Source organism: Phascolarctos cinereus, unplaced genomic scaffold (assembly GCF_003287225.1).
Source record: "Phascolarctos cinereus isolate Bilbo 61053 unplaced genomic scaffold, phaCin_HiC Scaffold_3;HRSCAF=262, whole genome shotgun sequence".
In the NCBI taxonomy this organism is placed as follows: Eukaryota; Metazoa; Chordata; class Mammalia; order Diprotodontia; family Phascolarctidae; genus Phascolarctos; species Phascolarctos cinereus.
In genome coordinates this window covers 12,000,465-12,024,047 of record NW_027555736.1, presented here as the reverse complement: position 1 = coordinate 12,024,047, position 23,583 = coordinate 12,000,465, and the positions used below count along the sequence as shown (strand labels likewise).

Sequence of the window (23,583 nt, the reverse complement as noted above, 5' to 3'; positions counted from 1 at the left end):
TGGAGATTTTTAAGTTTTTTCCTAGTTTTTTTTATTGTATACTAAATTAATTGATCTCCTCTCTCAATTTGATTGATGTAAGGATTTAGAAATATACATTTTCCTCTGATTACTGCTTTTATTGTATCCCATAGGTTTTGATATGTCATTTCATTATTATCATTCTCTTTAATGGAATTATTGTTTCTATCATTTGTTCTTTAGCCTACTCATTCTTTAATATTAGATTGTTTAATCTCCAATTAGTTTTTAATCTATGTTTTCATGGTTCCTTATTAAATATATATTTTTTTGCACTGTGATCTGAACAGGATAATTTTGATATTTCTGCTTTGAACTATTTTTATGTACTAATATATGGTCAGTCTTTGTAAAGATACCACAAACTGGTGAGAAAAAGATGTATTCCTTTCTATTTCCATTCAATTCTCTCCAGATATCTATCATATCTAACTTACATAAAATTTTATTTACTTCCTTGACTTCTTTCTTATTTATTTTTTGATTAGATTTATCTAGTTCTGAGGGGGGAAGATAAAATTCCCCCACTAATGTAGTACTACTGTCTATCTCAATCTGCAATTTAACTTTTAAAAATTTAGATTTAATAGTATTTGGTACATGTAAGTTCAGTATTGATATTGTTTCATTGTCTATGGTGCCTTTTATCAAAATGCACTTACCCTGTTTATCTCTTTTAATTAAATCTATCTTAGTCATAACTTTGTCTGAGATTATAATTGCTGCTCCTGCCTTTCCTGCATCAGTTGAAGCACAATAAATTCTACTATAACCCTCCATTTTAATTCTGTGTGTATCTCTCATTCTTAGATGTGTTTCTTGTAAATAATATATTGTTGGATTTTGAATTTTAATCCATTCTGCTATCCCTTTCTGTTTTATAAGTGAGTTCATCCCATTCACATTCAAAGTTATAATTATTATTTGAAAATTTCCCTCCCATCTCATTTTTACTCACTATTGTCATTTTTAGCCTCTTTTTTTTAACCCTATCCCCATTACTTTATCTTCTCCCTTTACCTTCTTATTTCTTATTCTGCCCTCCACTCTAAGAGTGCCTCCCTTATTCTCTTCCCCACCCTCCTAAATCTTAATCTACAACCCTTCTAAAAGTCCCTCCCTCAACCTGTCCCTCAGTCCTGTAACTTCTCTATAAGTCCCAAAGACTTCTACACGGCTCCAAATGTACACATTTGTTTCCTCTTCAACCCAGCTCTGATGAGAGTAAGGTTCCAACATTACAGTTCACCAACTCCATCTGCTTCCTCTGTATTAATTCTTCCTTTCACATCCCATTGTTATGATAATTTCTCCTTTTTACCTTTTCCTACTCTATTTGTTTTTTTTAGAATCACCTCATCATACACAGCTCAGCCCCAATCTGACTTTCTAACTACCTAAGTAATGATGACGGTTTTAAGAATTCTGATAACACTTTCATATATAAGAAGTAAACAGTTTGACCTTAGTGGGTCCCTTATAATTCGTCTTTAATGTTTTCCTTATATTTCTTCTGGATCTTTTATATTGAATTTTCCATTGAGTTCTGGTCTTCTTGTCACAAATACAGAAAGTTTGAATTCATCAAATGACCTCTATTTTTTTTTTCATTCAGGATTATACTCAATTTTGCTGGGTAAATTAGTTTTAGTTGCAACCCCATCTCTTTTGCTCTTCCAAATATAATGTTCAAAGACCTATGTTCTTTTAGTGTAGAACCTGCTAGGTCTTGTGAAATCTTGATTTTATATTTGCAGTATTTAAATTGTTTTTTCTTAATGCTTGCAATGTTTTCTCCTTAATCTAGGAGTTTTGCAACTTGGTTATGATTTTCTTGTAAGTTTTCCTCCTGGGGTCTCTTTCAGGTAGTGAATTGTAGATTTAAAAAAAAAATCTACTTTATCCTCTTGTGCTAGGTCTTCAGGACAATTTTCCTTAATACTTTCTTGTAATAATGTGTCAAGATTTTTTTTTGATCATAACTTTCAGGTAGTTCAACAGTTCTTTTCTTGTCCCTCCTCAACCTGTTCTCCAGATCAGTTATTTTTCTAATGAAATTTTTCAGATTTATTATATTTTGCATATAATATATTATATATAAAATATATTATTATATAATATATCATTAACCCTTGTTACAGGACCTCCCTTTCTGAATGAAAACAATTATATTTAGCTATTCCCTTCACACATCTACCTTTCTCTCCTAAAGTCCCTTCCTTTAAAAAAAAACCTTTTGATTAATTTTTAAAAATTAAAAATTTTATTTATACCTTTTTCTATCACCTTCCTTTCTAAATGAATCCCTCCTACAAACTCTATCCAGTGAGCCATCTGTTACAATGAGACATTAAAAAAATAGAAAAAATAACTTTAAAAAAGTTCAGCAAAACTGTCTAACAAATTGACTGAGAATGACCATTTCTGTAATATGAAGCAGAGAGATTGATTTTTCTTTCTACATTCTGCAGCAGAGAGGAATGCACTCTCTGTTCTCACGGTCAGTCATTTGGCAGATATTTATCAAAAACTATTATTATTGTAAGGATAGCAAGCATTGATGTTCTTTAAGGTTTACAAAGCTATTTACATACAATCTCATTTGTTCCTTACAAAACCTTGAGAGATAGGTGCTAGTATTATCCTTATATTACAGATGAGGAATTTAAGACAGGCAGTGGTTAAGTGTCTTGCTGCTAAGTCCCTGAGGCAGGATTTGAACACAGGTTTTCTAGACTCCAAGTCCAACATTCTATCAACTGTATCACATAGTTGCCTCATTTTCTGTGTGCCAAGTAACTTCTTAGGTGCTGTATGTACAAAGATAAAAGTGAAACAGTTTCTGCCCTCAGGAAACATACAGTCTGTTGGAGGTGGAGAAAATATGTGCACATTTGTGTATATAAAATAAATATGTTAATTTGGTGGTGGGGGGAGGGGTGCTAGCAGCTGGGGAAGATTGCATGTAGAAGATGGCTGTGGATCTGTGCTTTGAAGGAAACTAGAGAAAGGATGCATTCCAGGCATGGGGTGGTGGTAGTGGTTAATGCAAAAGCATAGAGATAGGAGATAGAAGGGTAGATGTGAGGAACAGAGAAGGTTTTTTTTTTTAAACTTCACCGTAAAGTACATGAACAGAAATAATATACAATAAATCTAGAAAAGTAGGTTGTACCCAGGCTGTGAATGGCTTTAAATACCAAAAAGAAGATTTTGTATTTGATCCAGAGCTGCTGGGGTTTATTGAGGAGAGTCACAGTAAGGGTTAGAGTCAGAATTAGACTTAGGAAAGAGACATTATCAGACTTGTGCCTTAGTCATATCACTGGTGTTTATATAGAAAATGGGTTAGATTGAGGAGGGACTTGAGGTAGGGAGACCAAAGTGGAGGTTATTATAACTGTCCAAGTGAGAGATGATGAAGGTCTGTCAAGGGTGGTGGACACATGGGTGGGGAGAAGCGAATAGAGGTGAGAGATGTCACTGAGTTTGAATCAACAAGACTTGGCAACTGATTTGATTGCTGTGTGGGGTGAAAGAAAGTGAGGAATCAAGGATGACTTTGAAGCTGTGAAACAAAATGACTGGAAGCCTGGTGGTTCCATCAAAAGAATTAGAGGACTCAGGAAGAGGGTTCAGAGGGAAAGATAAAAGGTTCTGTTTCAAACATGTTGAGTTTGAGATACTAACGGGATGGCCAGTTCAGAATGTCTAATAGGCACTTGGGTGACATAAGATTGAAGTCCTATAAGAGAGGGTGGTGCTAGATACAGAGTTCCAGTTTAGAGATAGTAACTGTTGAGTCACCAGATGAGAAGAGAGGCCCCATGATAGTGCCTTGGCATACACTCACATTTAGGTGACTGGAGATAGATGATTATTCAGCAAAGGAGACTGAGAAGGAGCAGGTAAGAGGAGAACCAAGAGAGAGTAGCATCATGACAACCCAGAAAGGAGAGAGTGTTCAGGAGAGGGTGGTCAGTCATATCACATGATGTAGAGAAATCAAGAAGGATAAAGAATAAGAATTAGCACCAAAGAGATCATTGGTAATTCCGGAGAGAACAATTTCAGTTGGGTAATGAAGTCTGAAGCTCATATTGCAAAAGGGTTAGTAGAGAGTGAGAAGAGAGGATGTGGAGGCAAGGAGTACAAACAATATTTTCTAGGAGCTTGAATGTGAAAGGGAGGAGTGATACAGGATGGTCACTTAAGGGGAGAAGAGAGTCAAGTTAAGGTGGTGAAAGGATGGGACATACTCATTTGTGGCAGGTAAAAAACTAGTAGATAGGGAGAAATTTAAGGTTAGAAAGAAAGAGAATGATTGTGGAGGGATTTTGTTGAACAAGGCAGGAGGAGATAGGATCAAGGGTGCTAGTCAAATGGCTGACCTTCATTATAAGGACAATCTCTTCATAAGACACTGGCATAAATCTGGATAGAATGATAGATTCTGTCAAAGGAATTTTGGATGTAAAGTAGGGAAAAAGAGCAAGATTACAGCAAATGGCTTCCATTTTCTTCACAACATTCATAATAATGGGACTAGAGATGATTATTTTGATAATAGATATCTGATCTAAGCTTGATAAAGAGATTATCACAGAATCTTACAATCAGAGAGTTTCAGAGGATCTCAACAGTGATTTAATTTAATCTATTCATGAGAACAATCCTTTCTAAATTATGTATATGTGAAGCATAGGCCACGCTAAGTGTGCTAAGTGGTATTTCTTCTCTGCTTAGGATGAATACTCAACAATAAGAATCCTTGTGAGCTGTATTACCATTAACCATTTTGTGTGTTATTTCATTCTTGTTCTCCTCTTACCTTCTCACCTCAAAATTTTATGTTCTCCTGTATTCCTTCCTAATAAATTCCTTTTTGAATGTCTGAAGTATTCATGTGCTGTTATGAAGGGGCTGAAGAAGGTTGCAGGGTGGGACACAGAGTCAAATCTGGTGTTTCCACTACAAGTATTTTTTAGGTAAGGGGATGCCAGAAAACAAAAGTACAGGTAGGGAGGACCTAATAGTAAAGAGCAGGCAGTAGATGTATTGATTGGTATGAAACAAAATTTGCTTTATGAGGCCAGAGTGCTGGGAGAGATTGATTGTGCTGCGCAATATAACTGGGAATCTTCCATGTCAGAAGGCATAAGATCAATTTGCCAGGTACATGTGTAATGGATGAGTTGTCTCTATAGGGCAGGAGTTCTGAACCTGGGAACCATGAACTTTAAAAAAAATTGACATCACTATTTCATATCATTAAATTCAATATCCTATTTCTTTTGTAATACTATGCCATTTTTTTTTCATTTAAAAACACTGGAGAAGGTGTCCATTGTTTCAGCAGACTGCCCAAGGAATCCATGACAAAAGCAATTTAAGGGCCTCTGCTTTAGAGGAAGGGGGATTGGAGCTGGCCATATTAAATCATCTATTGTGATCTAAGTACTTACACAATATGTGATTTGTGATTTCTGTCTTTTAGTAATTGAACAAATATTGGGATTACCTGGGAATGTAGATGATTTATATTGCATAGTTATACAAAATTTAAGTATAAATAAGGGAAGAAAAAGAATTGAGCACCATCAATGCCCTGAGCCAGAGGGAAGATTCCTGGAAAACACTGAGTGAGACTTTCTGAATTTTATAATTCAGTTGTTCCAGTATTGGGATAATACAGGTATATGTAATGTGTAATTCTTTTGTAGGGAAGGCATCCTCAGCATATATATGTGTGTGTATGTGTGTGTGTGTGTATGGCTTAAAGTTTGATTGTATTTTCTTACTTTTTTGGTGAACTTGGTTTCTCCAACCACTGAGGCATTTTTTTCATAGAGGACATCAGTGTTGGAAGAAACCTCAGTAGCTTTACAATCCAACCCTAAAAACTCCACTAAACCGTACCTGAGAAGTAATTACCTATTCCTTACTACAGGGAGGGAGAATCAAGTGTCTCCCAAATCAATCCATTTCGAGTTAGGATATCTTTAATTGTCATCCCAATTTTCCTGATATCAAGTTTACCCTTTCTTCCTTGCAACTCCCACTTGTTATTTCTAGTTCAACCCCTTTAAGTAGAAAAGTCCATATATAACTCTCTTCTGCCTGTCAGCAGTAGCCAGCTGTTGCTTCCCCCTGAACCTTAAAGTGAGGCATTCCCTGATCCCATCAAATGATTCTTTTAAATTTCACATATTTTCCCATTATGTTCTTTTGTTTATTGTAACTTCAGAATAATCCTGTGATACTTGAATTACCTTTACACTATATTTGAATATCTTCTTTTCTTGGCTGCTTGCATGATTTTTGTCAATGAAAATTTTAATTTAGCTTCTATATGTCTGGATTTTGAAATGTAAGCACTACTGGCTTTTTCATTGGCAGTCTGTAGATGTTATTGATTCTTTGTTATCTGTATTCAAAAGTTAGGTACTGTTTTCTTTTGTCATTTTCTGCATTAATGGTATTCCAGTTTTTTCTTTAACTTTGTCGTGTTCTTTTGGAAGGTTAAGATCTCTAAGTTATTTGTTCTTGCCTTCAAGGTGAGTCAAGTTGGCTTTTATAGAATTCATGTCTTGAATTTTGCTTCTCTTCCAACAAATTTCCCCCCACTTTAGTATTTTTGTGTTCTGTACCTGCTGTTCTCTCATTTTTATGGCTTCCATCTTTGGATATTCCATTTTTCTTGCTCTGCAAATTGTGTGTTTAAATTCTGTATTATGACTTCCAGTTTCTGCATTGAGAGACTTAATTCCTGATAAAACTTCCTCCTTAATTGTTATAACATTCATTTCTTTTAAAAATTCTTCTGGATTTATTTGTTTGTTTGTTTTCCTATTGGTCTTTGAGAATGCCACAGCACTCTATCATTTGTCAAGAAAATATTAGGTTACTTTCCTTAATATTAACAATATTTGTTTAAAGCCCTTTGGTTTCTTTTTGAAGTTTTGTTCATTGGTCCTTCTGTTTTTAGGATTCTCTCTACTGGCTCATCTACTTGTATGCTGGGCTTTTATTGATACCTTTTTAAAAAATGTATTTTTGGTGTTTCAGCCTTTTGCATGAATTCCTGTCACTTTAATTTTTCCCTTTGATCTATTCCTCTTTACTGATACACAGACTCTTGAAGCTGAACCTTCTCACAAGAGCACTGATTATCTGTGTGCTTGGCCCAGGAACTTTCCATGACTAGCCTCTGGGAAGAGTAGACTGACTCCTGAAGATGCTAGGAAGTCACTGGACTGTCATTGAGCAGGGAGGTCACATGATCAAGCCCTCCCCGACTTTGGAAAAGCCATCTAGGAAGCAGAATGGAGGATGGCTTTTAGTAAGCAGAGACTCCAGGCAAGGAAACCAACCAGATGGCTTTGTGGTCACATAAAACACTTGTGGTCAGATAATACACTAAAAAAAGACAAAAACCAGATGATTATTGAATGTTGGGTATATGAAGAAAGCTGTGTATGTGTTATTCTTTTTGCTTCCCACTACCTTTGTGATGCTTAAAAAGTTTGAGAGGCATAATAGCTGGGTAATTAATCATTTTATTAATGATGCAAACATGTTACCAGTAAAATGTATCAGTGACGTTCTCGAATGCCAAAGACACACTCAATGCTTATATACCCTTGGAAGGGTGGTTGCTTCTGAGGGTGGCAATCAACTCTGGTTAACAATTAATGAGAGAATGAATATTATAATGTTAGGTGAGCTTATTCTGATGAGGTTCTTGGGTTATATGACAGGAGCTCCAAAATTTTGGTGAAAGAGATTTATCAATTTCCAGATCACTCATCTGACAAAAGGGAGAATCCATATTTTCGCAGATCTGTCTGATTAGACACAATGAGCAGGAATCTACCCATTCACCTAAACTTAGAATTTTTTTACTCTTTTTGACTAAGTTTTAACCTGGGTAAGTCTTTGTCCAAGATTTCCCACACTGGTTGATTTCTGGATGAAGAAATATAAAAGGGAAAAACCTTGGTCCTAATTCAATAAGTATTTATTAAATATGAGAGAAATAATCATTTCTCTCACCTTATAATGCATGAGAGCAGAGGCCGAGTGAGTGGAGAGAAGTGGGTATATCTGAGTGATGTTATGAGTATAGAAATAATCATATTTGGCAATGGATTGGATATGGGGGGGTCAGTGAGATCGAGGAGCCAAGGACGACACTTGGGTTACAAGCCAGGTGACTGAGATGATGGAGATGCCCTAAAAACTAATAGAGAAGTTGGGGATATTGGAGGATTTGGAGGAAAAGCTACTGAGTTCTGTTTCAGATATGTTGAGTTTGTGATGTCTGTGAGATATCCACTTAGAGATATCTAGATGACAGTTTGGTGATATGGGAGGAGAGAGACTAGGGGTGGAAATGTAAGATTGGGGATCATTGGCATTGACATGATCATTGAATCTATGGGAGCTGATGAGATCACTAAGCAAGACAGTGTAGTGGGAGAAGAGAGGCCAGGATAAGGCCATGGGGGACACAATTAGTGGATTTGACCTGGATGAAGATTGAGCAAAGAGGACTGAAAATCATTAATGAGAAATGTAGGAAGAAAAATAAGAAAGAACAATGTCATGACAACTGACAGAGGAGGGAGTATCTAGGAGAGCGTGGCCAACAGTGTTAACTGTGGCAGAGAGGGTTTTGCATTTGGCCTGTGACTCTGAGAAGTGGATTTTGTCTTGTTTCACTCATCCTTTTCAGTTCTAGGTTCAGGGAGTAGAGTCCAACACCTGGGAATGTAAACTCTGGGGACCTTAGAACCCAAGATTCTAGGTCATATGTTGCTACTAGATCAGCAGGAAAGTCCTAGGAAGACCAGATCCTGGGTCACGATCCTGGGGCAGAGGGGGAGCAGGGGTTTGGTCCTGGAACTTGGTGGTACTAATGCAGTGTAGGAACCATGAACCTAATGTCCTTCCCCTCCCCAAAGACCTGAAGTGGTGTAGGATGATTATAACTTTCCCCCTAAGCATTGGAGGAAATGTTTTCCATGTTGGTTTTTGGTATATTTTTGAAGCAAATGTTCCTTTGTAAAAGCTAATCTGAGTGTTAAGTGGTTAGTTGAACCTGCAGTGCTTGGACCCCTAAAATTGGAGGATCACAAGTGATAAGGACTTGAGCCACTGGCCGAAATGAGAGACTCCCTCTACAGTACTCTGGGGAAATGATGAAATGCAACAGACAAGGCCTTTGGGCCATGGAGAGAGAGAATGACTGTTATGCTTACACCTAGCACAGTGCCCAGGATGGAGCAAACAGAAATGCTTGCCCATGAAGGAAGTTGTGGACTCATTATTCCCCTTGCTTCTCATTAAATTACAAGTCCATGATGGTAGGGGCTATGCAAATGCTGGACTTAAGATGCATCAAGGTTGGTCAAACAAGTGAGAAAGAGCAGCATTGTGTAGCAGATCAGGGTTACTGTGGTCCTGCTGTCTTCCTGTCCATGTACTGGCTGTTCCTCAGGATTAGAATGGCTCTCATTCCCAGTCTCCCAATCTTGGAATCTGTGGATTCCTTTAAGACCCGGCTCAGAACCAGCTCCCCCAGGAGCCCCTTGATCCCCCTAGCTGTCACTCCCAATGGGATCATCTTTCATCCACTCTGTGCTTATCTTGTACCTTTTGACTTACATGGGTTCTCCGCCATATTAGACCGCAAGTCAACAAGCATCGATTAAGTACTGACCATGTGCCAAGCATTGCGCTAAGCACTGATAATACAAATATAGACAGAAAGGCAGTGCCTGCCCTCAAAGAGCTTACATTCTAACAGGTGAAGACAGTGCGTAGAAGGGAGCTAAAAAAGGGGAAGAAAGATGATAATACCCCATAACAGGGAATTCAAGGGAAAGTTGTGGAGAGCCAAGAGTCTAGCCTGGAAAGGGATGAATTCATAGTTGGACTGGGCCTCCTCCTTCAAACAGAGGTTCTGGAAGAAGTCAATCAGTAATAGGGAAAGGCTATGGGGGTGGAGGTATTTCCAATGGGTAAAGTCCAGGGGTGGGGTGAGCTTCCAGAGTGAAGAAATTCTTGGACTATGGTAGAGAAAATCTGGGAAGAGAGTCAGGAGTGCGGCCTAGAGGGAATGAAAAATGCTTCTTAAGTGCTTACCATGTGCCAGGCACTGTGCTAAGGGTCAGTGACACAAGTATGAAGTTCAAACCATTTCTTCTCTCGGGGAGCTTCCATTCTCATGGGGGAGTCAGCACACAGAGCCGGGTGGCTGCCAGAGACAGCAGTGTGGGTAGTTCTGGGGATGGTGAGTGGAGTTGTCAAGCCTGAGACTGACAAGCCCTTTTCTGAAACTGAAGTAATGTTGATTTGATTATTATTATTCCCAAAGCAAGAGGCAGAAAGTAGGTAGTTAACTGGGCATTAACTTTAATACTGACTTGAGAAAACTCGCTCTGCTAAAAACCACCCTACTGATGTCCCAATTTCATGCAGGTACACAATGTGGTGGCTCTTAGCTGTGGCATGTTTCCTCCGTGTCATTGGGAATGCTCATTGTTTGTTTATGGATGTCCGTCCTGGCAACCCCAAAGCTCGACTGAGTGTTGTGAGTTGTTTTTGGTATTAGCAAAAATATTTCCAAGCTGGCCATGTGACCACTCATGCTCTCCACTCTTCTAGAGTCTGTTCACTAGTAAAATGGAGTGTGTGATTATTCTTATTTGTTACGTGTTGAGCCAGATGGAATTTCAGCATTGTAGTGATAACAAAGGATTTGCCTTTTCTTCCTGTAGAGCCAGATGATTTCTTACTGGGGCTATCCCAGTGAAGAGTATGAAGTTATAACTCAAGATGGTTATATACTTCAAATTAACAGAATTCCGCATGGAAAAACAAGTGGCTTTCATTCAGGTATAGTATGTGTTAGATTAAATTATCTAATTTATGTCAATCCTGGGGCCTGGAAGTCTTGCCTTCATGTGGAGAAACTCAGGTCATGGAAATAATTTTGAAATGAAATCAGTTTTTACAAGTCAAGAGCTCTTCCTGCATGTCAAAGGGAAAGGAGAGGAACATCTGATTCTCCACTGACTGGTGGAAAAGGTGCCTGATGCATGGGGCTGCTCTCTTCAATGGGCAAAGGAGTAAAATATAGATGAAAATAAAAGGTCAGAGAAATAAGGTCAGGCCTCATTCAGAATATCATGATCCATGAGAGACACCACATTTCAGGAAAGTGGTGACAAGCTAAAGGACACTCAGAGAAGGGGACATCAGAAGTATGTAAAGTCCAGGAGAAGGGTGCATTCCAGTGTGAAGAGGTTTTTGGGGTATGGTAGAGAAAGTTGGGAAGGAGAATAAGGAATGCAGCCTGTACAGGAATGAAAAACATGGATTAAGGAAGGTTGGATTGGATCAGACCTTACCATATAAATTTCAGTTGATGCAATTATTGATTTTAGATTTATTCTGTCTCTGGCAAAGATACAGAATAGAGGAAATATGGTACCTTGCTTCTACTATTCCGATGAATGGCTAATGGAAGAGGGGATTCAACTGGCCATTCTTGGCAGCAGAGGTCAGATTTTGGTACAATAGGTAGCTATTACCAAGAGTCAGATGCAAAGAAAACCTCCCTAATGTCTGGAGCTATCCAGAGGTGAAATGAGCTGCCTCTGAGAGGTTGTGAGTTGCCTCTCATTGGGAAAAAGACTGTCCCTTGTCTGCTCTGCTGCAGACGTGTCTCTGGTGGGGTGTGGCTTGGACTCGGTGATGTCTAAGGTCTCTTCTAACTCTGAGGGCCAAGATTTCCAAATCTAGAGCTCTGTCTACAAGAGATCGCATGGCATTGGGCATGTGCCATAGCTGTTGCTGGGTGTCTCCTCTTCATTCTGGGTATTGTCTTGATGATTGGATATTCTAACCACTCTGAGTCAAAGGAGGAGGGGAAAAGACAAAAAAAGCTATGGTTCTTGTTTTACAGATAATCCGTGAAAGAAATAGCCAAAGAAAACTTTCAGTTTCGAGGAAATTAGAAAAAATTCTGGTGGGTATGACACAAGGCATTGTTTGAGGCATTTTCATGGTGACAGACATCCTGTTGCTGAATGTTGCCCACGTTTCTTTCTCAGTCAGGAGGCCTGCTGTGTGTCTCCAGCATGGTCTCCTTGTGACTGCCGGCTGCTGGATTTCCAACCCGCCAAACAACAGCCTGGGCTTCCTGCTGGCTGATGCTGGTTATGATGTGTGGCTGGGGAACGGCCGGGGAATATCTGGCCCAGGAAACCCCTTTATTTATCGCCAGACTCCAGAGAGTTCTGGTCGTTCAGGCAGGGAAACAAATAGTGCTTCACTTCTCACTTGCAAATGCAGTGTGGCCTGTCTGTCTTAGAAAAACACACTGTAAGAAAACGAGTACAACATGGGTGGCAGGAGTCTTTTCAAGTAGAATAAGAAATAAAGGTCAGAAGTCTTGACTCCAAAGCATTTCTTTCCCTGAACCAGGATTTGTGCTGAGAGACTTGGGTGGGATGAGAAGGAGCTCGATGGGACTTCCCCACCTTCCTCCCCCTCCCCCACTCAGCCTCCCTCTCACCTCTGGTCTCTGGGAATAGAGGGCAAACGGAAGGGCAGCAAGGAGAGGGGGGACGTGTGAGCAGAGGACCAGAGGGCCGAGGGACAGGGGCGAGAGGGCGGCACTCTCGCCCGCCCTTCCCGAGGCAGAGCTTGTGCTGGGGCCTCCTGTTACAGAAAACCGTGCGTAGCTTGATGGACGAGTGTGCAGACTGCTGGACTTGGAGTCATGAAGACCTGAGTTCTAATCCTGCCTCCAATTCCTGCTAGTTACATAACCCTGGGCAAACCACTTATTCTCTGTCTTTCTTAGTTTCTTGTTTGGAAATAGGAATAATCGTACCTCACCTACCACACTTGTCATGAGAGAGGAATCAAGAATTTATTAAGTGCCTGCTGAGGGCCAGGCCCTGTGCTAAGTGTTGACAAGTATTACCTCATTTGATCCTCACCGTAAGCCTGGGAGGTAGATGCTATTATTAACCTTCATTGTACAGTTGAGGAAACTGAGGTAGACAGAGGTTAAGTGACTTGCCCAGGGTGATACAGCTAAGAAGTGTCAGAATCTGGGCTTGGACTTGGGCCTTCCTGACTCCAGGCCCAGCACTCTCTCCACTTCTGCCTAGCTTCCCAGATAACGTATGAGAAAATGATCAGTCTCCACCACTGAGGAGTATTTCAGCCACTTGTAATATGTGCAGAGTGCTTTGTAAATCTTACAACTCTGTATTAGTATTACCTAATATTAACAGCTTGAAAAAAGCACTCCAGCTTTCGTTTGAGGGTTTCCTGTTGTTATGCTAGCTGCAGCAGCTCTTTATGCAGCCAGTGCTCCAGGGGAGCTGTGATCTCAGTCATGTGGACACTCTTCTGATAGGGAGCTCAAGCCATTCAGGTGTCCTCGTCTCATGTGATTGTTGTCCTCATCATTCCATTGACGAAGGAGTGGTCCAGATGCTGGGCTATGTGTAAGGGACACACATACTAAACAGTGAAACAGTTCTTGCCCTCAGGAAGCATCTGCTCTGCCCGGGGAGACAATATGTACCTGTGTGAGTGTATCCGGAATCCAGATAAAATCAGTGCAGAGTACTTTAGAGAACCCATGGTCAGAGCCCATCTGCCTTTCAGGGGCAGTGCTCCTCTGGTTTTTTGGATACTACACAGATCCCATAAAGACATGAAGTCTTTGTTGCTTCTCCATCTTACCGTGTGATGGAGCCTCTTCCTTGTCCAACCACCCACATCCTTGGAGGGGTCTTTGATGTCACTTGTTGTGCACGAGTCATCACTGGTGAGGTGAATCTGAAAGAGGGAATTCATTTTTTATCTCTTTCATCTAGTTCATTTTGCCTTTTGTTCCTATAGTTGTGATGAGATGGCCAAAAATGATCTTCCAGCCATTCTTGACCTGATCAAAAAAGAAACTCAGCAGAAGGAAGTATATTTTGTGGGGCACTCTCAAGGCACCACTATTGGTATGTCAAGACTGCCTTTTGGGTACTGGTGGAACTGGACCCTCTTGGAACTGAGGAGTGTAGCCAATCAGTGGCTAGTTCTTGTGAAAGGTTACGGACTGTGTTGTTGCTCGGTCGTTTTCAATCGTGTCCAACTCTTCGTGACTCCATTTGGGGTTTTCTTGGTGGAGACAGTGGAATGATTTGTCATTTCCTCCTCCAACTTATTATGTAGATGAGCAGGATGAAGTGACTTGCCCAGGGTCACCTAGCTAGTAAGTGCCTGAGGCCAGATTTGAACTCAGTAAGAGGAATCTTTCTGACTCCAGGCCTGGTACTCTAATCTACTATACTCTGTGCCACCTAACTGCCCCCTAAGGAGCAGAGAAAGTTATTTTAGCTGCTTTTGGCATTCTCCCTGGGGCAGAAGCAGCCTACAATAGGGGTCAGAGGGCTGGACTGATAGGACACCTGGGTTCAAATCATGCCTCAGATGCTAACTACAGTCATTGAGTGACCACCTGCATGCCCCTTACCCCTCAGAACCCCATCTCTCTCCCCCATCTATAACACAGAAAGGATTTTTACATGCCAACCCATCTGGGCTATTGTGAGAGAAGTGTTCTACAAAGGTGAAGGTTATTCTCAGAGCATTTCTGGTTATGCTCCATATAATGCTATGGGGTATTTTCAAAGTATGGCCTGAGAGGGACCCCTTGCTGCTTATTTAGGCAAAGAGAGAGAGCTTACAAACTCCCTGAGGGCCACCTTGAAACTTCAGGTCAACTGGAGGCAGGGCCTGGTGGCCAGAGCCGGGTGGGAGACATTGAGACGGAGCTGGGCCCCTTTCAGCACCAGTGCCCAAGCCATGCCGTGAGAGCTAGCTGTAAGAACTTCTAGGAAGGTTCTTGTTTATGCTGTTTTCTAATGAATGTTCAAATTTTCCAGACTTCCCCTAGTAGCCCCTTAATTGACATACATTTGTTCCCCTCATCTACACTCCCTATAAATGATACCAGCTCAAGTGGACATTAGACTTGGCTCAGATTTGGAGGAGATTCCTATGGGCAGCCATAGTTTGATCCTTAACATATGGCCATCCATTCTTGTCTTGAAGACCTCTAATGAAAGGGAGCCAAATGCCTCCCATGCAGACCATTCCTCTTTGGGATAGTTCCAATTGTTTTGCAAACTTCCCTCACCTCCAGCCTAAACTTCCTTCTGTCCAGCTTCTACCAATTTTTCCTAGTTCTAGCCTCTGAGAACAAAGAGACCGAGTCTAATCTTTCTTTGAGACAGCCCTTCTGACACTCAGACAGCACTCAGATCCCCCCAGTCAGCTCTGCTCTGGGCTAGTTCCTTTGATCAGTCTTTATTTGGCATGAACTCAAAATCCTTCACCATCCATATGGGCTGACTGTAGAAGTCATATTAATTATTTTCATTTACTTCAGTTGATGCTTATCATTTCTTTCCAGTTTCTATGCAGCACAATACTCCTGAGAGTGTAAAAGTTTAGTTTTTGTTCTATTTAATTACAGAAATGGACTCTCATTGGGCAGGTTACCCCTTCAATCTTTGCCTTACATACTCAGGTCATCTCTACACTGGTAAATGACATCTGTGAGGAAGAAGTGAACAGCCCCTTTGCAGGCAGGGGGATTCAGCCCTGAGAACATGACTCATTCCTGCTTGAACGTGCCTTCTATGTGGTTGTAGGCAATTTTCCTTTGTTGCTGCTCAGTTTAATTATGTGCTTTTGATTTAAGTTGACATGTGCTCTGCTTTGGTCTTGTTCAAAGGAAGACGTCAACTGGGGTCTCACGAACTATGATTTTAACAAAACGTATACTTGAAATTAACCTTAAACCTCAGGGTAGCTTTAGACCCTCAAAAGTCAGAGGGCCACAGGACTGAATTTCCTTCTTTTTTATTTCATGGGATTTTTGTGCAGACTGACATCCATTCTCTTAATATAATTTTGAATTTTCATTCGTTGTTCTAAGGTGCTAACTATTCATTTCCCTACTTGACCATCATAGGAATTTTTCTCCTTAATCCATTTATTCATCCCACCTAAGGTAAATTGTATAATGCTTCTACTTCCCTGCCCTGTGCTAGGTACTGTGGGCTGTAGAAGGTCATAATAACAACAAACATTTATGCATCACTTTAAGGTCGGCAAAGTGCTCTACAGACCCCATCTCTGATTCTCCCGCCAGCCTTGTCACATAAGAACTCTTGCTATCTTATGGGATAGAACTGAGACTCAGAGGCAGTAAGTGTCAGAGGCAGGAGAATGTTGATTGGGGTGAAATTGGGAAAGATGAGAGACAGAGAGACCATCTAGGAGATGAAGGCATAATCTGGGCAGGAGATAATCAGGGCTGGAGTTGGGCTGCTGGCTCTGGGGAAAGAAGGGAAGGATGGGGTTTAGTTGCTTTTTATCTTTCAGCCTTTGAAGGGATGTCAACCAACCCCAAAGTGGCTGAAAGGATCAAGATTAATTTTGCATTAGCTCCAATTTCCATTCTTAATGATCTGCATGGTCCTACCTTGCTCCTGGCAAAACTCCCTGACACGTTATTCAAGGTAAATGATACTTCAAATAGCTATGAACCAGAGGAGGCAGAAAGGAGAGAGCCCGAATGAAAGGATACTCAGGACCTTCTGATATCTTGAACCCCAGAGACCGAAAGCACCAAAGGGCTTGACCTGAGAGCAATGACTTCTACTTCTTGGGGCTAGACCCCCATGACTCGTTGAGGTGCAGAGTACTGGATCTTTAGGGTAGTCTACTGTGACTTGGGACAGAGCCCAGGCCTGCTCTGGGCACTGCTGCTCCTGGTGGCTTCCAAGACCACTATCAATTTCAGTCCCTCTGGAGATTCCTGGGTGAGCCCTTTACTCTTGCTGCCTCAGGATGCAGAGCATTGTGGGCTGTGAGGGTCGCTGGCCAATCTTCGTTCATCCTGGGAGGCTGCCATCTTTCATGCCTTAACACGTGGTGCTCTTTCCTACTGTTCTTGGCTTTCTGTCTGGCCTTGAGGATGGGTCTTGGGTGGAAGAAGCCACTCACTGTATTTGTTCATTGGATATTTTTATCATTATTTGGGCCAGTGTCATATTTCAGTTTTTGTCTCTTTTGTGCAGCCAACTTGGCCAGAAGTGCTCCATGTTCTTTAAAGAAAGCTTTTCTGAAGTGTTTGCTGTTTCTTTCCCCATGCAAGAGTTCCATTTCCCCTTGTATTGTTGCCTTTCTGAATCTTCCTAGCCCTACCAGCTAGTTTCCTGCTCCTTGCCCTTCACTCCTCTCTCTCATCCCTACCTTAAATCTCTTCTTGCCTTTCTTTTCTTATGGACACAGAAAATGTCTGTCTTAATTTGGGTGATTTTTTACCAATTTCATTTTTCTCTGCTTTCTGGGTCACATTCACTGTCCAACTGAGACAGTACAATGGCATGTCTTAGGATGGCAGCATTACTGGCCTATTCTAAAGATGTCTATTTTTCACTTGTGATTCACGAAAGAGCTACAAATGTGGCCTCCGCTTTGAAGGGTCCTCAGAATGTTCTTGGCTGCCCTTCAGAAACCCTCCTGTCCCCTGTACCCCTTAGGCACACAGAACCTACCCAACTGAATTGGAGAAGAAGCCATCAGCTTACATTTTTTCCAGTCAGCTTGGCCCTAATAGCTAAAGCCAGGTCTCATTTCCCTGGGCCTCTCTGGTTTTTTGCCAGAAGGGCAGGGCACTCTGGGGAATTTGTCTGTGGCTTTGCTCTTTGAGGTGTTACAGGACTGGTTTCCTTTGGACACTGACCAGGGTTTGAGAGTGACGAGTAGGGGCATCTATGGAAAATGATCCTCGGCAGGTCATTTCTGCTAAGCAATGTCAAAATTCCTGAGGAACCCAGCCCTGCTGTGCAGGTGAGAAGGATAGAGCTCTGCTATTGCTCACTGACATCTTTCTCTAACCTGCCTTTTGCAGATCTTGTTTGGGGAAAAGGAATTCTTTCCCAATAGCTTTTTAACCCGCTTCACTGGCCAGGATCTGTGCAACCGTGAGATCTTTTCCACAATTTGTGACGACGTCTTATTGTTGATAAATGGATTTGATACCATCAATTTCAACAAAGTAGCCGTAAACACACACACACACACACACACACACGCACTTAACAGAATAATGCATGTAGAGCACTTTGACTTGGTCCCTCTACCATCTCTGAAAACTCTTCTGCTCTGTGTTCCTTTTCACTATTAACTAGAAGGAGCTGTCCACACTTTCTCAGTTGCCACTCACTCTTAAACTCCTTTAATGTAGTCTAGGTTCTTCCTCCACTTCACTAAAACTGCCCTTTATCTAGTAGCTTTGCTCAGTCCTGTGCAACATGTGACCCTGTTGACCACCTTTTCCGCCTGGACACTGTCTTCTCCCTGTGCTTTGTGACATTACTCTGTCAGAGCTCACTTCCTGCAGAATCTTCCACTGGTTCCTCCCACTAGTGTATCCCAGACCTGGGTTCCGGGCCTTCTCTTTCTTCTACATGGTCTATCTTGGTGATCTCATCAGTTGCCATGGAGTTAACTGCCCTCTCTATGCAAATAACTTCTAAATCAACACATATATCCTCCATATCTGTCTTGTATGTCTCCAACTGCCAGTTAGACATTTCCAACCAGATGTCTCATAGGCATATCAGACTTACCATGTTCAAAACAGAATACATCACCTTTCCCTCTAAGCCCACCTACTCCTGATTCAACTTTTGCTGTCAAGGGCCCCAGGACCTTCCAGTCCCTCAGGTTTCCACCATGAGAGTCATCCGTATTTCTTCACTGCCCATTCCTCCACCCACATATTTGATCAGGTAGTAAGTCTGGTCCATTCTCCGCCTTCAAAACCTTTTACTTGCATCTGAAGCCTTCCATAAATGCTTGTTCGGTGATTGACACCTGTCTAGACAGATTTCCATTCTGATTCAGATGGACTCTCAGGTCCTCCCCATTTTCAACATATTGGCTCTTCTCAGACAAACATTAGCATATCTCCAATTCAATTACAGAAAGATTTCTCTGGGTCAGGCCTAACCAAAGGTTGTCCATGAACACACAATCCCAATTCATTAGCCTGGAAATACTCCAGTCAAGTTTTGCCAGAAAGTCATCAGATGTGAAAGGAAACTAATTTGGAAAAAAAAAATATTTCTTTATATCTATTTTTGCAGAGTCGCATTGATATATATCTTTGACAAAACCCAGCAGGTTCTTCTGTTAAAGATGTGCGCCATTTCTTACAGGTATAATTTTTAAAATTTGATTCCAAAATAATTTGCTGAGCACAATTTTCCTGTATGCTGGATTCCCCTTTAGATCTCTTTCTATTTCCTGGGTCATGGTGCAGCTCTCAGGCTGCCCAAGCACCAGCCTTTGCTACATGATGGTCCCTCGATTATACATTGGCTCAGTAAGATCATAAATAATTATTATTATACCACTCCCTACATTCAGGCTGTCCTTGGGAATGTACTGTAGCTGACTTAGGCCCTCACACGTCTCTCTTTGGGACCACTTACAATTCTGATAGTATAAGGCTTCTGGTATTTCATGGTTCTTAGTTATGCAGAATGACTGGAACATCATTGGTATAAACAAATATGCATGTACATCCATATACATATAGGCACATATACATATATACCAAGGCATATACATATCCATGCATGTGTATACATACACACATACACAACATGTATATGTGATACATATGTACATGTATACATATACAAGTACATCTACATATATAGTGTCCCCAAATTTTAGTGCCATTTTAAGCTAATAGAGCATAAAATTGCATTAAGACGTCTGAAGCACAATTAGATTCAGTGTCCTAAATACAGTGTAGCTCCCACGCTTCCCCGCCTCCCTATCCCACCAGAAGTCCAAGGAAGAGGGAGCACTAGAAGAGCCCAGAAGAGGTCAAAGGGAGACGATTTGTTTCCACCTCTGTCAGACACCACTGAAGGGAGAAGTGCCTTCACAGGGGTCTTTCCTTCATAATACTCAGCACCAGTCTTCATCAGTGGAATTCCCCAGGTGTGGAGACCCATGGGCACCAATATGCATGTTCTTCAGTATTGAACTAGAGGGCATTTCAAGCTTCATGGGAAATTTCTCCTTGATAACCTGTGTTACCCCTAGATGAGGTGTTAGGCTTATCCCTTTTGGGTAGTGGTCAATGTCTTCAATGAGCTTCTGGGGCCTGAGGCCATCCAGTCAGAGAGCTTGGGTGATGGCACTGTTTATAGGGACCAATAACAAGCCATCCTCTATGCCAGGGGCCACCCCCCATCCCAGCTCCTCATTCAGTGTTAAGGAAAGAGTTGATGAACTGAAGTTTCTTATTGATTTCATCAGTTAAGGAATTTTGTAGGATGGCAACAAATGTAACATTGTTGAAAAAGTGCCTTGAAGGCAGGGCCCTGCTGCGCTGAGCTTCTGGTAATCAAACAATGAGCAAAACAATGTCAAGGATCTCTGTACCTCCCAGGCAACTGTAGGACAGAAAAAAAGGCAGTTTGTGGCAGAAAAGTGTTGCGAAGAGAGTCTGTTATCTCTTCACACTCAACATGGTCAAGCTCAGAGTTATGATGCTGTATCCTTTTGGTAGGGGAATGTGGGGTCCAGACCTATACTTTCCCCTATAGAGAACTCCCAGTCAGGAAAACTTCCTGTACCAATGCAGAATTGACACATTCCTTGGGTGCTGAGAAGCTGTGCCAGGGTCACCAAGCCCCATGTGGCAGAGGTATAATTCTGTTTTCCTATTCCCAGCTCCTCATTGCTGCATCATGCTTGTTCAATATGAGGTTGGGTGGAGAAGGAAAAGTCATCATACAAACGTATCCCCCAGTGAATCAGCCATTTTAGTTCTCCCTCACAATTCTTCCCTGCTTATCCCTAACATCTTTCTCACTTAGCCTCCCAGTAACTGTCTGCAGGTGAAAATGAGCTGAACATAAAGGAATAAGAAAGGTCTTACAGAAAATTAATGGAGACTTCAGATGCTTTTTTTTGGCAACAGTAACACATTTTAGGATCCTGTCAAATGGAATATGAAGGACGTCGTGTCCTTGTGTTCTACCATCTTGTCCAAAAATATACCATCCCCTACCCCAAATCAACACCATTCATTTTTGCTCAATTTGAAAATTAGCATGTATCATTATAATTATTAATTAATCATAATAACTTAAATTTTGACAAATATAAGATAAAAATAACCTATTTTCATAATTTCTATTACACTTTTCAAGATAAAGTCCCAATAAAATCTTTTTTACTCCACTATGGAATGTTGGTCCTTGTGGTAAGTGTATTCACTTTGGATGACCCTTCTCAGGCACCAGTCACTTCAGGTAACATAGACCTCCAGAGCACTTGCTCTGAGGATACACATACATATTGTCAAACAAACAAACAAAATGAACTTCACAAAGATGAGGATCTAGTCATATAAATCAGTACTTACTCATGTCCTCTCAATTGCCTCTAAATTTGTCCATGAGTCCTTCCATTCTTTTAGTATCATCCCCTCCCTGAGATAGCCTAGAAAATTCCCTCCCAAATGCTTTCATTTGGCACTAATTTGTGCTTCCGCCAGCACAGATGTCCTCTAGGTACTTGGCTTGGTCCCACTTCCTCATCGCATATAAGGAACTGAAGAAATAGAATCCCAATAAATGTTATTTTTGGGGACACTAATCAACCTGTCCCATTTTCCATCTGTAGCAGAGGATTAACCAGGGAAACTTCCCATGGAACTGGGCATTCACTCTGGCTATGGGTGGAAGGCTGTATGCCTTGTGGACTCTTTGCTCATCCTCTTAACTAGAAGATTTTATCAAAGATGACTGGTGACTGAGTTAGGAGGAACACAGTCTTTCAGCACATTCTCTCCCTTAGACTTCCAGCAAGATGGAGAATCAGCCATTTCAAGGGAATGTACCACTGTCATATATGTGGCTGCCATGGCTGGGGAGGGGAGGGAGAAGAGAGACACATATATTTTTAGTGACAGTCATTTAGCATCTGGGAAATCTATGAGACAGCAATTGTGGTATACAAAGTGCTGGGCCTAGGATCAAGAAGACTTTACTTCAGATCCCACCCCTGATACTCACTAGCTATTTATCCAATGAGGAACTCACTGAACTCTTATAAGACTCAGCTTCCTCATCCCCAAAATAGGAACAATGTGACCTGTAGTACCTCCCTCAAAGTGATGTTGTGAGGATCACCAAGTACTCTGGAGTGACCACCTGGTATTATTATTAGGAATTCAGCCTAGATTGTGCCCAAGGTTCCTTAAAGCCCCAGAGATCTATGCTTAGTTATCTGTTATGGCCTTCATTTCAGACTCTTCATTCAAAGAGGTTTGAAGCTTATGACTGGGGGAGTCCTGCTCTGAATATGAAGTATTATAATCAGGTAAGATTATTTCCAAATACTAGCTTGGGTAAGAGGAGAACACTGAAGCCTCTACCCAATACTTTAATCTCTTGGCAAAGTTGGCACTATAGACCTCATAGCCTGTGCAAAAGCATGAAGAAAGAATGCCCTGATCCGTTTTCTTAGGCTACAGGCTAGTGAACAGCCTTGCCTGGGATACTGCTTGGACCTTTCTAGGGAAGGTACAGATATGTTCAGTGACAGCCTCTTTGAGAGGACTGGAGCAATCCTCTCAAACCCCTTTGGCAGTCTCGTGAGACTTCCTTCTCCAAAAATGGCTTTTATGTGCATAGGATTATAAAGAAAACTGATTATGTCAAAAGAAAGATGTAATTTATCCTTGTCCAAGTCCACAGACCCCCTGAAATCTATCAGTGGACCCCTTGAGGGTCGTTGGACTCCAGATTAAGAAGTCCTACTCAAAAGGGAGAGGGAGAAAGGACAAAGATTGCAGTTTTTGCTATGTAAACAACAACAGGTTGACCAGATGCCAGAAAGATTGGAAATGAAGGCTATCCATAGCCTTTTGGAAAATGAATGTTGAAGTTTTTGTTTTTACCCAAGGAAGGACATGTTCACTCTCAGCATGCCCAAGCCCCATGGGAAGGCATTCATGCTCATTCAGAGGTTTCACACTTCCAAGCTCTTGCTGGGCTTTAGGACAGAAAAGAAAGAACTCCTTCCCCAGCAGGCAGTTCTCCATCATCTCCCCTTCCTAATGATCTCCTGCCTTCCCTTTCACCTTTCTTTTCTGGGGGAAAGTGGAAAGGAGTGTAGAACCAGGAGGAGGACATCCTGCCACTTGGTTCAGGTGTAGGGATCTTTGTCACCTCACTGGAGAGGAAGGGCCCTGAGCAGACCTAGGCTGGATCTGTTACGTCTTTCTTCCTCCTTTTCATTTTAGTCCACTCCTCCGCCTTACGACACTAGCAAAGTGGAAGTGCCAACGGCTATTTGGTTTGGTGGAAAGGATTTACTCTCAGGTCCTAAAGATGTCAAACAGTTGCTGTCTAAACTCCCAAATGTCAT

The 23,583-nt window shown here is 41.3% G+C and overlaps 1 protein-coding gene across 4 annotated transcripts in view; it reads left to right on the top strand.

Annotated features, from left to right (window-relative positions):
• LOC110198973 (lysosomal acid lipase/cholesteryl ester hydrolase-like) overlaps positions 1 to 23,583 on the top strand; it is a 162,470-nt gene that overhangs the window by 74,004 nt on the left and 64,883 nt on the right. For 2 of the 4 annotated variants that reach the window (XM_078150705.1, XM_078150706.1), the window contains one exon: positions 22,462 to 22,533. The exons of the other annotated variants lie outside the window; for them this stretch is intronic. The gene's annotated coding sequence lies outside the window, so the exon portion shown is untranslated. The remainder of the gene's footprint in view (positions 1 to 22,461; positions 22,534 to 23,583) is intronic. 4 annotated transcript variants of the gene reach the window in all.